Below are 15,309 nucleotides of genomic sequence, written 5' to 3'. Positions count from 1 at the left end.
AGGGAAATGGTACTGGCATTTTTCAAGTGCCTTTGTAAAAAGGAAACAGAAGGATACCTTAAGCATGTTAGTTTGGTAAATTCTAGCTTAAAGCACCATTTAGCTTAATAAACTGGGAGCTGAGAGAGATGTTTCTGATGAGTGCCGACTTTTTAGAAGATGGGTTACATATAAAACCGTAACAGAATCTGTATTTTCCAATTAGCTAGTGAAAAAGGTAAGTGTCCAGTAATATAAGTACAAACCCTTGTCACCAAATCAGAATGCAGAGGATGGGGGGGGGGGGAAGAACAGCAACAGGCTGGCTTTGTCCCTTTCTTGAATAGAAATGGTAAAAATTCCAAATTTTTGACTGCACTCTAGAACTAGAAATTATCTACTAAACTGGACAGAGGGCAAAAACTTGTTAAAATTGCATGCATTTTTTAGGCTACATCACCTCTTCTGGTGAGAGACAGACAGTAATATTGCCCCTTTTCTGCATGGTGAAAGCAGAAGCTCGGAGGAGCTGAGAGGGTGGCCCAGCTCCCCCTGCAGTAACTGCAGCCCCAGCCCAGAGGGATGAAAAGGGTCTGTCTTAGTCCTTCGTCTCAGCTCTCTCATCCATAAATCACAAAGGTAAACACTGCCCTTCTCCCCTTTGCAAGATGGAAAGGCCAATAAGAGCAAGCCTAGCAAGAACCTCTGAAATGGCTCCAGCAAATGATGTAGGAAAACCTGAAATAAGTATTTTCCCTGAAAGCTGATGACAAAGAACAAAGCAGGGACTCACCTGAAGCCTGTGCCATACAGTGGGACAATGACCTCATACAACTTCTTGGACTGAAAAAAAAAAATATAAAAGCTTTCTTCTATGTTTTTAATGGAACGATGGTCTGTTCCTGCTGCCTGGCAGTGATCTGTGTTTCCATGCTCTGTGTTGCACAGAAAGCCCTCAGCTGCCAGATGAGGCAGGAGGCAGCAGGGACTCCTGGTTACTTCACAAGGCAAAAACTAGTGTTAAACGCTAACAGTAATTTTCCTGCAAGTACAAAGTGACATTTTAGATTAAGTGATTTTCACGTTTAACTAAACTGCTATTGGGTAGTCTGCAACCTGGTATTTATCCTTGAGACAGAAAACACCAGCACAAACATTTATCCGAGTAAATGAATTAAGCAACAGCACTTTGAGGAGCTTAAATTGCTCTTGACCTTTGTTTTACAATCGCTGCTATGCTCAACAAAAAGCACTCAGAAAAAGTGGTGGCATAGAGTTCCCCCAGTGCTGTTGCTAAGATACTCCTAGCAGGTGCAGAAACCATTGCAAGCTTTCTTTTTTTATGTGAAAAGTTTATCAGCATTCAGCAGTAACTCTCGTTAATAGTTTGCTGTCTAAAGTCTTTCCTGTAGGCACACCATGCTGCTGTCAGTTTTACTGTTTGTTCCTGCAGAGCACCAAACCGCTAAGGAAACATCACCAATTATAATCAAAATGTATGTATTATTGTTGCTATTATTATTATCATCATCATCATCTTGCTATCACTGCATCTGTCTTGCAACCTCGCATCCCATGTCTCCATGCGGGAAGGTCCTTTCAGAATAATATTTAAAACAAAGCATTAAGCAAAAGCTAGCATGATACTGAAAAATAACCCACCCAAGCAAAAGCTAGCATGATACTGAAAAATAACCCACCCCACTAAAATGGTGTTCAAAGCAAGTGTCTTTAAAATGATGGTTGCAGATCAACAATGGCAGCATACACACATGCTAACAACATGAATATTAGATATTCCTTCCTGACTTTGACATAAAATCTAAAATAGAGAAAGCAAGAATTAGATCATTGGCAACGTTGACAAGCCATGTGGGAAAAGGCCCAGGCAGGATTCTGAAAGTGTCTCCTAATTTCTCATAAAAATTTTGTTGATTTATTTTCCATAGCTGAATAAACTGTTACAGTCACGCTTCAGATGTTCCCCCAGGCTTGATGTCAATGCATAAAAGCAACACCCTTTAGATTTGCACAGGGAACAGTCTTAAAGATTTGTGCAAGCTATGCCTCAAGACACCTGATGCAAAATCACCAAAATGCCATGTTTGTTAAAATTCTTCAGTATCCGTCCCTTTACAGCTCAAAAATGACTGCAAAAACATAATCATCTGATGAGAATCTTCTTCCTAGTTTCTTCGTAGCTTTTATGAAGGCATTGCTTATGCCTATGGGTAAGATACCTGTCAAAGAGGTCAGCCTAATCCTCGTTTAAATACAGCGCAGTTCCCATTTTGTGCTCCAAAGCTCTTGCGGAATCATGTTTACCAATGCCAATCTAGGCAGCTTGCCAGTACTCATGTTATTATCCTTCAGTTTGGTTTACCCATTACCTGGACACCTGAAATCCAAGAGTACCCTTTTAGAGCATGGATCAGTCACAGCGTGGGGAAGTAATCTGTAATATGAGCATTGGATAACAAAAGTCAGCACACAGAAAAGCCTCTGGGTATTCTTGACTAGCACTAAGTGATTTTTTGTTCTCTCTTTGTAATGTGAGCTTTACCATTTTTTCACTGAGTCATTTAACAATTGCAGAAGTTTTGCATCTTCTGGCTCTAAGAAAGTTTATGTACAAGTTTTATCTGGGTAAAAACCAGGCTACTCCTGGGGAAGTGAACAGAGAGGCATTTTGTTACATTACTGCTCAATTTACTTCTTAAAATACTCAGAAAAAAAATTATGTAACAAGAAAGGAGTAAGAATAAATACACCCTAAGAAAAATCAAGAATAAACTCCCTTATATAATTCCACTTAGGTCTGCTGAGACAGAGAAGACACAGCATGTGGAAATGGAAGATTGATTTTCTGTTTTGTAGCTGGAAAGATCTATCTTGGAATTGCTTTGTATGCTTTATTAAGTTGCACATAGAAAAGATCACAAAAAATCAGTCCTGTGCCTCTTTGCATGAGAGTTCTGGAATGTCTGCTGAACTTCCCTTTTTGCAGAAAGGCACCAGGAAAGCCATAAGCAAGTAGAGTTCTGCTAGAATTGCAACACTTAGGCTTTTCTATAGACTGGAGCACATCGTGGTCATATTTTTTTGCAACAATTACATTTTGTAATTAAAGACAATTTTCAGGAATAAAAATAAAAGTCATCTTAATAAGAATATTTTAGAAAGTTGGGAACTGTAGCAAACCCTTTTCAAACATTAATGAAGATTTTACAAGATGCTTCCTTATTAAATAATAAAAAATCTATATACATCATGAAGACAGAGTTAAGATAATTTTCAATTTTAAGTTTCTAACAGGGAAGCTCTATTTTGGCATAAATACTGTGTACTAGATCCTGTCTTCAGAAACATCCGTTTACTGAAGCAAAGAGTAAAGAGTGCAGTAAAATTGTCAAATCTTGTAACATGCTTAATCTGTTACTGAAACAAGCAAAAGCTGTCAGGACCAGTAGGCATGTTCCTGTGCTTTGATTATTTTGTACAACTCTCAAAGAAAACCAAAAACAATTAAGTATCCCTTAGGGTCACTGATACTTCTTTAGTTGACATTAAAGGAGAAGCTACAAAGACACCACAATGTCAGGTATTGATACCTGCCGATTCCTGCGACAACAGACACTTCCAGATCAGGTGTTAGGCAAACAATGTCCTCCATGTGGATTCGATTGCTGTTTTTTGCCAACAGAATAATGCCATACAATTTGTAAAAAAACAAAACAGGAAAACACACACAAAACCAAAACAAAATACTTCTGCTTTCCCAACAACACCCAAAAGTCTGGTCCCAACTGCAAGTGTTACGAACTTCTAAAAATATGACCTGTAAAATGTTTCTGAGGTTCCCAGCCAAGAGCATTAAAACCTTACTCTAATCTCGGGGCTAATAGCAACCCACAGCCATCCCTTCTCACATCAGCAATTAAAAAAAAAAACAAAACAAAAAACCAAACACCCCCCCCCCCCCCCCCCCCAAAAAAAAAAAAAACACACACAAAAAAAAACAACAAGAAAAAAAAAACCAACAAAAAACAAATGAACAAAAAAATTTTAACCAAGCCACAAGCAGGTATGGTGAAAACAAAACAGGATTCAAGAAGACAAGAGCTCTTGCCTGCAATCTTGGTTCAAGCCCCTAGATAAGAACAAGTTACACAATGGACACCAACATGTTCTGTGAGGTACAGTTTTCCTTAAGGCAAGCACAATGGGAAAGTTTTTGCCATTGAAATGTGTCTCTAATCTTCAGAGACATCAACCCCTTCAACACTTCCTGAGGCCACTGACATGTCCTCTTTAATACTCCAAGAACATCTTGGGAACAGGTTCCAAGCTCCAAAGGTACTGATCGAACACATGACCAAGCATGCTCATGTGTTCATATAGGTGGCTTCAAATAGATTGTTTAAAAGAAAACAGCACTTCTGCTTGCTTGAAAACTATCAGGCAGGTTGTCCAGGGGAGATCTGTGTTTCACCTGCAACAGCTGGTAAAACAGCCAACAAGCAAACCCATATAAACATGTCTGTCTTTGGGGCATTCCCGCTGCTCACTGCATAACTGGCAGAGAAATTGAACTCTTTGCAACAGCACTCAAGATAATTCTTTTTCATATACTTTAGCATGCTGATAGCCTTTAAGTCAATTCAGATATGGCATTGAACATAACCAGCACAGCTGACAGCAAGGAAGATCATCTTTAACCATTTCAGCATTCAGCGTCAGGCTTGACCATAAAAGACAGATAGATTGATTCAAAAGTTTTATTGCAGAGAGATAAAAATAACAGAAAATGAAACTGTCCCTGGCAAGTTGCAAAACCATCAGGGACTAGCCCATGGAGCCAAAGAATGTAACAGGAATAAACAAGTCACTGGCAACATCTAGTGCCTTTAGGTATCTGCAGGTGTTACCATCCACTGCTATGGGAATTTTACACAAGGATATCTTTTCCACTTGGACCAGTCCAAAAATGACCCTTTGCAACCCTGGCATTTCTCCACTGAAACAGCCTTTTCCTGGCTCCCAGAATTGTCCTTTCTTCTGCAATATATCTCAGATCATCCAAATAGCTCTTTAATGTCAAAACCGTTGTTTCAAGCAGAAAGCGTTACTGGGTGTTGGTTAGGTACTTAACTACACAGTGAAAGACTTACTATAACAACATCATACAGATGCTCAGCTAAGGGTCAACTCCAGCTGACTCCTTTGCCTGGAAATGTGCTATCACACAAAAGGCAGTCCCCAAAGGTATACAGTATAAAGCTACAGTAATGGGAGTAAGATATACCTACATTCAGGTCTCTCCTTTCCAGAATGGACCAAAATTTACTTCTTTGCACACTCCCTGGTTTCAGTTTGCATGTACCCCAGCCAAGGAAAGTCACACGCTAGTCTTTCAGAGGAACAGCACCTACAGAGCTATTCAAAAGAGAACATACCCCCCCGCGGAGCATTTCCAGCAAACCATGACTCAGGGAACACATGACAGCTGTTATGTCTAACTCTCTCCCAGACAACACTTGTCCAAATCCTACCCACCACAGAAGAAGCTGTCTGAGAGCTTGGTCCAGTTGTAGCTTCCCTCAGACCCAAACCCCTGGCTTGCAGTGGGAACAGGAGCCACCATCACACACTGAGGTGGAACAAAGCAGGCCTTAGATCTTGTTTCAGGACATAACCCACTTCAGGGAGATTTTTTTTTACTCAGCTGAGAACAAAGCTTTGATGACATATAGGCAACTTGACACTTGCCAGAGCAGTTTGTGATGTTGATGGATATGCGCAGCCACTTCTCCTTCCACTCTCCCTAAATGGATATCCAACTTTAAAGATGTTCCCTGTGCTGTAAAACAAGTGCCTGCACTCTTTCATTGGGCTGGAATTTATGGCCCACAGAAAAAAAAAAAAAAAACAAACCCAAAACCAAACCAAAAAACCACTACAAAATCACACCATAAAAAGGTTTTAAAATCAAAAGCAACATCTTTACCACCACAAGAAGTCTCAGAGTTTTTTGGACACTTCTGATTAAACAGCACTGGCTTGGACCTGAGGACCTTAGCCTGCAGTTCCCAAACCTTTCTTCATGGCTTTGGCACTATTAAACACCCATTCCGTATTTCAGATCACCTGAATTTCAGCCAAAAGGAAGGGATAAAAGACAAACAGAGCAACTAAGCACTCCATTGTATTACACAAGACTTAGTAAATAGCTTTTCAAAAGCCAGTTGAGTAGAACCCTTACTGAGAAGGTACTGGGTTGTTTTATCTCACAGACCAAGGTGAGGCCTCTAATAGAAATTACAGGGATGTGCAGGTACCTATGGGATGCTGAAAGAGTAGAACAATTTCAGGTGAAAAAGTGGATGATGTGGTCCATGAAGTACCCAAGCAAGCGATCTCAATGACAGGTTAGCTTTGCTGCAATGTTTTATCGAGAACAAGTGAAATATTTCATTATCTCAATGGAGTTTTAAACCTTGGACACTCAGCATACAGCCCACAGAAGAAAAATCAAGTATTTGCAAAAAAAAAAAAAAAAAAATTGTCTTACTACAAGACAAAAGATAAAGCTTGCTCTTTTTTTTTGTTTGTTTTTAGAAAGCAGAATGAAGCTTATGGAGGTTCGGTTTATTTCAATTTTTCAAATAAACAGTGTTTCAGCTTTCAAAACAGACTGAGTTTGCTACACAAACAGCAGTTGCAGTTGTTTCAGTACCCAGAAATCCTTCTGCTTCAGTACAAATCAGGCTGCTTATAGAGAGGCTTTGCACCACCAATGAATGGAGCACGAATTGCTGCTGATGCATCAGTATAAGGTAAAGCATATTCAGAATAATTAAAAAGTTTCCCATCATATGTTCATTATTAGCAGGGGCTTTACTGTATTATCACAAATAAGGGCAGTTTGTTCGATTTTGTATATTGAGTTTTCTGTTTACTAGAAGTTTGATAGCAGTGTATGAGTCACATTAATGATGCACACTACTAGCATCTCTTCAATTCAGATCTCCCAGAAGTGTTTTTATAAAGCATAGTAAGGAATTGGCAGAATCGCTCTGGATGTATGTTGTTTTAGAAATGCAGATACCTACGTTTTTCTAACCTGATGTTTAAACAAACACAAAAGAGATAGCAAGCTGTGCAAGTACCACAGCAATTTTATCAGGTTAAAGAAAACCACGCTGCCATCTACATCAGCTTTTCTGTGCATGTTATGCTTTATTCTGCAGATTTTTAACTCATGGCCTGTATAATGAAAAGACAACTAATGTACTCCAAGTATGAAACAAGAAGCAAAGTTGACAGAATAAAGCCACACACTTCCTTGTGCTCATACTTACAATTAATTTTTATTTGGGATTGAATGAAAGCAAGCCTTTTAACAAGTGTTGAGGAGGCTAATATTACTAACACAGCAACAAAGGCCAAGAGTATCCAAGGCTGTATTAACAAAAGCAGAGATAGTAAATCAAACAAAATTGGTGCTTGTTAAACCATGAAGTCTAGGTTTTTTTATGCTTAAGGCAGTGGAGCAGGTTAGCCAGAGAGGTTCTGCAGTCTCCAATACTGGGAATTTTCCAAGACATGACTGGATAAAGCCCTGAGAAACCTGGTCTGACCCCAAAGCTACCCTGCTTTGAGTAGGAGTTAGGGTAGGTTACCACAAGTAAAACTGTAGTCCAGCCACCTAGTTTAGTTGGACACTGGTACCTGTGCCTCCCACAACCACTCTTACCCCCCACTTTGACCACCCTGCTTTCTGTAACACAGTGCAACAGCATTTTCAACCTCTGCCAGCTGTGAAGTCTTCTTGGGTTACACCAAGCTGAAGAAAACAGGTTACGCTTACATCATGCTGTTAATGAGGCCATGCAAAACAGTCTCCATGTGGTAAAACTATTGGCTTTCTCTTCAACCTTAAAATAAATTGCTACTGGTTTTGTAATATTTTTTCATAACTGAGCTCCATCTGCATGGGCTTGTTGTTAGAGCTAGCGCCTTCCACAGTGATGGAGTGGACACATCCTAAAGGAAGATGGCAGTATAGAAAAGCTAAAACTAAGCTTGAAATTAAGTCTCAGATTTTGAAACTGCATCAATTACTATAGCAGAAGCACTACTAATTAATGGAGTTTTCTGAATTAACTACATGATATTAAGACAAACTGTTTTCTTTTCTGATAACAACAACAACAACAAAGCACTGTTCAAATTGCTCTCATCCTGAAAGAGCATCCAGGAATCAAGCGGCAAAAATTCAAAAGATAGAGGATAGCTAAGCTCAGCCTGTTTTCTTGAAGTTTGTCTTCTTACTCCACAGACAGAAGCAAGAGCTGCTCCTGCTGAAAACCTTCAGCACTGAGAAATACACAACGAAGTTATTCACAATAATCCTGATAGAGGTTGTCTTTAGGAAAAGTCAGAGTAAATTAAACTGAATGGAGCTTATTATTAAAAACAATGAAACCCTCCTGTTCAGTGGTACTTGTTAAACAGTGTGTCTGGAGACTGCTTCCTGTGACAGTGAAAAAATGTGCATGCACAAGTACTTCTGCAGATGACACTTTCAGGTAATTCAATCTAAGCAGATCTGGTAAATGCATCAGAATTTTGAAAGACATTACAGTACCTTGTACCTTGCTTCGGTGAGTTCAATCTGTAGTTTGAATATAGCATTTGGGTTTAGGGCAATACACATTCAACTAAAAAAGGGCTTTTATGAGACAGGATTAATACCTTAGTAAAAATTTGATATGGAAACACATGAAACATGCAGAGGTATCATCTCATCTGAAGTCAGCGATAATGGCTGGATGCCAGCTAAAATTAGATGCTAAACATGATGAAATAATGTAAGGTTTCAATAGCTATTGCATGGAGATGATTAAGTTAGTAAGTAAATAATAGCAGTGTAGATAGAAACTTGTCCTTCAAGGAGTACAAATGTTTTCTTCCTTTTTTCCTCCTGAAAATATATATTGACAGCATCATCACTGGAACAACTGTGATAATGGGGAAAACTCAAATATAACAGACTATACAAGTTAGTAAAAGTTCTGAATCAGCTACCTTAGTGAAAATAACTTGAAAAGTAATGTTTGAGAATAATACAGTTAAAAACTTAATCTGCTCTTCATTTTCTGGCAGCCTAGGCACAGCAGCACAAAATAAAGCACCATTTTAGGTCATTCACCCTGTTTAGGCCTGAATGAAAAGGAACAGAACTCTAAATAATCGTAAACAGTCCAATAAGGAGTATAGCCACATACTGTGAGTTACAGTTCACAGAAACCAGCACCATTGAAGTACAAAATTATTCTCCTTTGACTTGCAAACCTACATCCCTGTTTGTGGGGCAGGATGAAAGACACTGAAAGAAAGGGACTCCAAAAGAAAGGAATCCCACGAAGCCCATCCTCAGTCTCTTGCTGAGCTGCCACCCTCATTAAGATTGTGTGTTCCTGTGTGCAACTACAGAGTTCCTGGTAAACAACATCCACTTCAGAGTCATGACCTTTTGTAGGCAAAGCAGGAATCAGCTACTCAGAAGGCCATAATTTCAGCTGTAGCCTCATTAGATGCAGAGCAGAACAATGGTGATACATTAATTGCTGTGAACAAATTTAAATTATTCAAATGAAAATAAATATGTCCTAAAAGCTTGCCAAGTCCATTCTGGAAAAGAATTTGTCTCTCATTTTAAACAAAGTTCAGAATTGCTAGGAAGTAGAGTACATTCAAGTATGCAGTTACAGATGGACTTAAGGTATACCAGTGCTGCAGCTGGCACTTCAAAACTGCTCCTGAAAGCTGGCACAAACATGTAGAGAAGCTCAGTATCTGAGAACCTCCACAGCGTGGTGGGCAGTGCCTGCAGAGCAGTGTGCTAGCACTAAATAAATTACACTTGGGAGTCATCACACAGGAACAAACATCATAATTCCCCCAAACTGTCCCCCTCCTCCCCCTTGGAAGATAATTACAGGCCATAAAGGCAACACAAGTTTTACTCCTCAGCTATTGCTGAAGCTTTTTAAGGATATTCAATTCCATCCCTCTCCTCTCACGGATATCTGAATACCATATTAGCATTAACACCCTACCCCAAATCAAGAAGCTTCAGAGACCATCTGTGCCCATTTTTTAGCTCCTTTTCTTTTAGCTCTTCTTCCCAAGTTCTGTGAGACTAAATGGAGAGAAATGAGGAAGTAGACATATCAGATTACTCTACCAAATGCGCAAACAACAAGAACACAAAACAATTCCTTGTCTGATCTCATTTCATTTCAGTCAATACCTTCAGCAGAAAGTGGATAAAACTGAACAGTTCACAGAAAAGTGTACTGTCCTTTCAATGTCACTCTTCAATAGAGTATTGGCCAAGAGAGATGAATTTACAGCCTGCAGTAGGGACTCTAAAAAGCAGACCTCTCATTAAGAGAAGCGATCAACACATTACATGACGCAGTCATAGTCTGCATGTCAATCCCAGCCTCGGGCTATGTGGGAAAATGCAGGGCTTTCTTAGCTTTCCTGGTGAATAATTTGTAGCTCTGCAACAGAGATGTTGAACCACCAGCAAACATAGCCGCTAAACAAAAATGTTTCCATTTTCTGTTGTTTCCTTCTACCCAACAGGAACCACCAAAAAATGAGTTAAGCAGTTCAGGCACATAGAAAATGTTGCTGTCAAGAGAGAATGCAGGCTGGCATGACAGAAACAAGCTGGTTATGATCAAGGACAGCAAGCAAGCAGCTACTGAGATGCATTCTCCTAGACTATCACCACAGTTTCTCTCTTCTCTCTCTTCTAAGCCTTCAAACTGAGTATTTCCAATTGTATTTAATCTCATTTGACTGTTCTCTGCCCCTCTCCCAGCACCTGCCCAGCAAGCATCTCCTGTGGCTGTACGGGAAAGGTGGGAGGGAGCAGTTTGCCCCTCGTCTGGTGAACAATTGTCTGAACAACTCAGCTAAGCACAGGAGATGGTCCGACAGAGAGATGTTTGCATTTCAACCGAGTCTGCTCAGTTACCAGATCGAGAGGAAAAGATGTTTAATTTTAAACCAGCCGCTAATTCATCCTCTGAGGGAGATTTCAATTGCCGTGATTTGCCCTTCTTATTCCCCTGTATTCTCCCAAGGAGAGAATATAACAGCTCCTACTCAGTCCCGGGGGTACCGTGTAAACCAGAGCCGGGTTCCCCACCAGAAGGGAAGACGTTTTGGATTTTACTGGGAATAAATAGAGCAGGTCAGTTTGTGCTTCTCTATAAACTTTCGGGACTGATTTTCCCTTATTCAGTCAAGGTGTAGTCTATTCCTTACAGTCAGGATGTCCAAATCCCCACTGTGTTTCTCTAGAAGAAAACTCGTTTGAACTGCTGGGATAAAGAGCAGCACAAAGATCTGTGGTACCACAGTGTCTTCTGACAATGATCAATAGCCAGAAAAGCAACTTGAGACACAGCAGCGAGGAGGACTTCTGAGTGCTGAAAGCTTTAAAACCAGTGTGCAACAGGAACTGGAGCACGGCAAGACCCTAGTATAATTCTTCACGGAAATGTGGGTTAACAAAAGTAGCGCTGCAGCGCTGCATGCCCATTGCTGCTCACTTACTGTCCAGCAAACAAGTGGCTGTGGCTTGGAAAAAGCTCAAAATGGTCAGCTGATTCTTCTCACGAGTCTGAAAACTCGGTCTCAACGCTTTCCATGTACAACGACAAAAGGTAAAGATGCTGCAGGCCAAGTGATTCCCACCGCTGACACCTGGTGCCCTCAGATAGCTGTGAAAATTCATCAAACACTGCTGGAGTCTGCAGACATTGAGATTGCTACCTGCTGCCGGAAACGTTCCCTAACAACCATTTAGGAGATTGCTTTGATCCCAACATCCCAGCCTTTAGTGAAAAAGCACAAGAAACCCAAGTAGCTTGAATTTCACATTATTGCAAACAATAACATGAGAGCAGGTGGATTTAAAAAAAGCCGTCAAATCTCTGTGTATGTAAAATAAAGACAGAAAAATATGATGCTAATAGTGTAATTTTTAAATATCGTCAATTATTTAAAAACAAAACCAAACAAAAGACCCCAACCAAACCAAACCCACAGCCAAAAATAAACCAAGAAACATTTGTCCCTTGCATTTTAGTTGCCTAAGTTGTCGTTTGCTTTTCTAGACCAAAATATATTTAAGGAATGGGAGAAAAATCTTCCAGAACAAAAAGTGATCATGATGATGACCGATGGAAGAAACAGCACAGAATACATCCATTTTTGACCTAGAAAATGACCTAAATAAGGACACTCCAATGGCAATTTTGTTCCAGTTAAGCTTCCAGAAATAGAAGTAAAACCACAAAAATGTTGCTTCAACGTTTATTGACTGAAAAAGTAAAATTCACAAAGAGAAGCTGCTTTAAAGACGTTCTATTAAAGAAACTGGGAGAACTCTTAACTTGTTAGAAACCCCGATGGGTGTTGCTGCAGCAAGAGACAAGATGACAGAAGAAATTTTCTAATTCATTTACCAAAGTAATTTACATGTGGATTCAAACAGCCATGCTATGCACCAGAAAAGAATGGAGGTAAAATAAACAAAGGGGGCAAAGACCTCTAAATCACTCCCAGGAGACTGGCAAGTAACATATCAATACTCACCACTGACACAAAACTTAACCATAGTAAGAGAGAACCATTCCCAGCACACCTAGAGACATAATTACTTTCTAAAAGGAGACTAGTAAATAAAACATGGTTCTCCCTTACAATACCTCACCTGGATTAGGAGTTAAGAGATCAGCAGACTATTTGTGATAAGGGAAGATGAACTCATGCTGCAGCAGATGTTACCAATTGAGTAAACTTGTGTAAGTGCCCGAGAGATCAGACTGCATGATGAGGTCAATTTTCTAGTCAGGAAAGGGAGTGGTTATTCTATACAAATAAATTGGCGATTTCAGATAAAGCCAGTGCTAAAAGAATCATGAAGAGGTTGAGCTGGCCAAGGACTGCCCAGGGTAGACATCAGAACTGCTCCTGTTAAAACTTTTGAAACAGAACATGAAGGATTGCCTGTCTTTCAAAAGCTGACAAATCTCCTGTTTTGAGAAAGAACTCAAAACTGCACTTTCACTCGAAGAACTGCTAGTTAGCTTCAACAAAAAGCTTTTGTGATCTAATTATATCCAGTCCAGCCTGAGGTAAAATGTAGTTCTAATTTAAACCGTAACTCATCCCTGAACAGAGAGGATTGCAGAGCTACACTCCTGGGAAAATAACAATAAACCTCTCAAATAATGTCAGCTGTGAAAATCCCTACTAACCCCTGGAAATCCAACTGAAGAGGGATTTGTTTGTACTTCACCAAGTTACGTAGTTACTAAGGAGCTGAACAGCTGTACATCTTCACTTCAGCATTGTCTACTTCACCTTTGTTAGCAGCATTCCTGGTTTGGCGGCTAATGCTTCCTTTCTTAGTTCTGGGGAAGTTAAAGCACAAGCGGTTCACACGGAAATGTTAAAGCTGATGTCCGAGCTGACATGAAGCAAGGACTACACTGCTCATTTATCACTTACCTGCATTATGCTCAGTAATTACAACTTCATGTCTCCTATAATCACCTTCAACAGAGAGCAACCCTAATTAAACCACACAGAAAATTACAAGCACTACAGAAGTGCCACAGCATTGTCTCCTCCCGCAGCCTTCAGAAAAGAGCAGCCTTCCAGGGTGCACTGCAGGATGAATTGACACAAGCCCCACAGGACAGAGGTAAAACAGACTCAAGGATTAATGACCCCAGCATACCAAAGTCTGCTCCCCCTCCACAAATTGCAAGCAGCAAAAGGATTTACCGACCAAAACCAATGCCTCCAGTAAAAATCAAGGAGCTGTGAGGCGGCACTCAATACCTGGAGCAGAATTTTGATCTGCTCTGCCTGTGAATCACAGTTCTCATACTGGCTGGTATATTCCACAACCATTAACATTTAAGAGGACTTTCCATGGCAGCCTTGCATTAAGAGCACTTTATAATCCAGCAGCTGTGCTTTTACGTAAAAGACCAAGCCTTTGATTGCAGCCTGGCTTCATTAGACTGCAGAGGTTATTGGCGCAATTAATTGTAGGTAGTAGAAGGAAATGATGGCTGAATATCCACTGGTACAATCTAGTTAAAAATACTCAAAACATTTCCCTCAAGATTGTTCTGTTGTTGTTGCTACCGCCAGATCTGACAGCTCCGTGTGTCCCGTGAAAGTTAACAAATTCAATTTAAATGATGGAGGAGACAAGACAGTGCTGCAATGTGTCAAATTCTGAAAAATTCTCATCATCTAAATTTTTCATGTGAATAATCACATACTTCAGGCAGCAAACGGAACATGGCTGAGCACAATGGCTTCTTAGATCTTCCATCAATTTTGCTTTTATGCATTTTTAGAAAAGATTCAAGATTGCTTTGTAGGTTTTGTTTGTTTTCAGTATTTCCAGAAGAATTAAGATTAAAGCAGCCGCTGACTTCAGAGTGTCAACGTCTGCATTAGACAGCAAAGCGCCTTCCCTCCTGGACAGCCATTGCCTCACCCATGGTGGTGCGTTCCCTCTACCCTTACCTTCTCCTGTGGCAGCACAGTCTGTAGCTCTTTCTCAGACAAATTCTTTGTGCAGTGTCAATCCATAACATTCAGCCACAGCACTTCTTTCCATGCATCATCCTTTGTCTAAAAATGCTCATGATGAATGAAAACTAATCTAGTCTTCCAATGGTTATGAATGCACCTTCCAGTTCACGGCGTTATCAGTCTCTGGACACATTACATCCACTCATCTCCTCCAGAAAACATTTCCCAGAACAAAACACCAAAACCAACCAGCACACCTACTTCCTAGGCCATTTTTCCTAAATATTGAGTGTCCATGTCTACACTAATGCCTCACCCTGTCACCACTGACTTGTCTTCAGACCACCTGCAGCTGAAACCCAGTTTGTCCCAGTATTTGTACCGAAGGGGAGGCTGTGCCTCTGGAGAAAACTGTGGTGGTGATGCCCTGCCTGCTCCCTGCTTTTCCACCAGCCCAACTGCAGGATTTTGCTTGCCGGGATTTACACTGATACAGCTAATCACTGGGTGCCACAGGCAGAAGTTACCTGCTGTGAGAGTGGTTTGGTACTTCTAGCTGGTAAAGCCTCTGATGGCAGCGCAGGCTACGCTTCTTGAATCAACCAGCAGCAGCTCTGCAGAACAGAGAGGATCACGCAGGCAGGCAGCCAAGGAGGTAAGAAATAGTCAAGATGAAAGCAA

Source organism: Pezoporus wallicus, unplaced genomic scaffold (assembly GCF_028554395.1).
Source record: "Pezoporus wallicus isolate ANWC-B61680 ecotype Strahan unplaced genomic scaffold, APGP_CSIRO_Pwel_v1 contig_4264, whole genome shotgun sequence".
Classification (NCBI taxonomy): Eukaryota; Metazoa; Chordata; class Aves; order Psittaciformes; family Psittacidae; genus Pezoporus; species Pezoporus wallicus.
The sequence above is the reverse complement of the archived record's forward strand: the minus strand, read 5'-3'. Positions refer to the sequence as shown.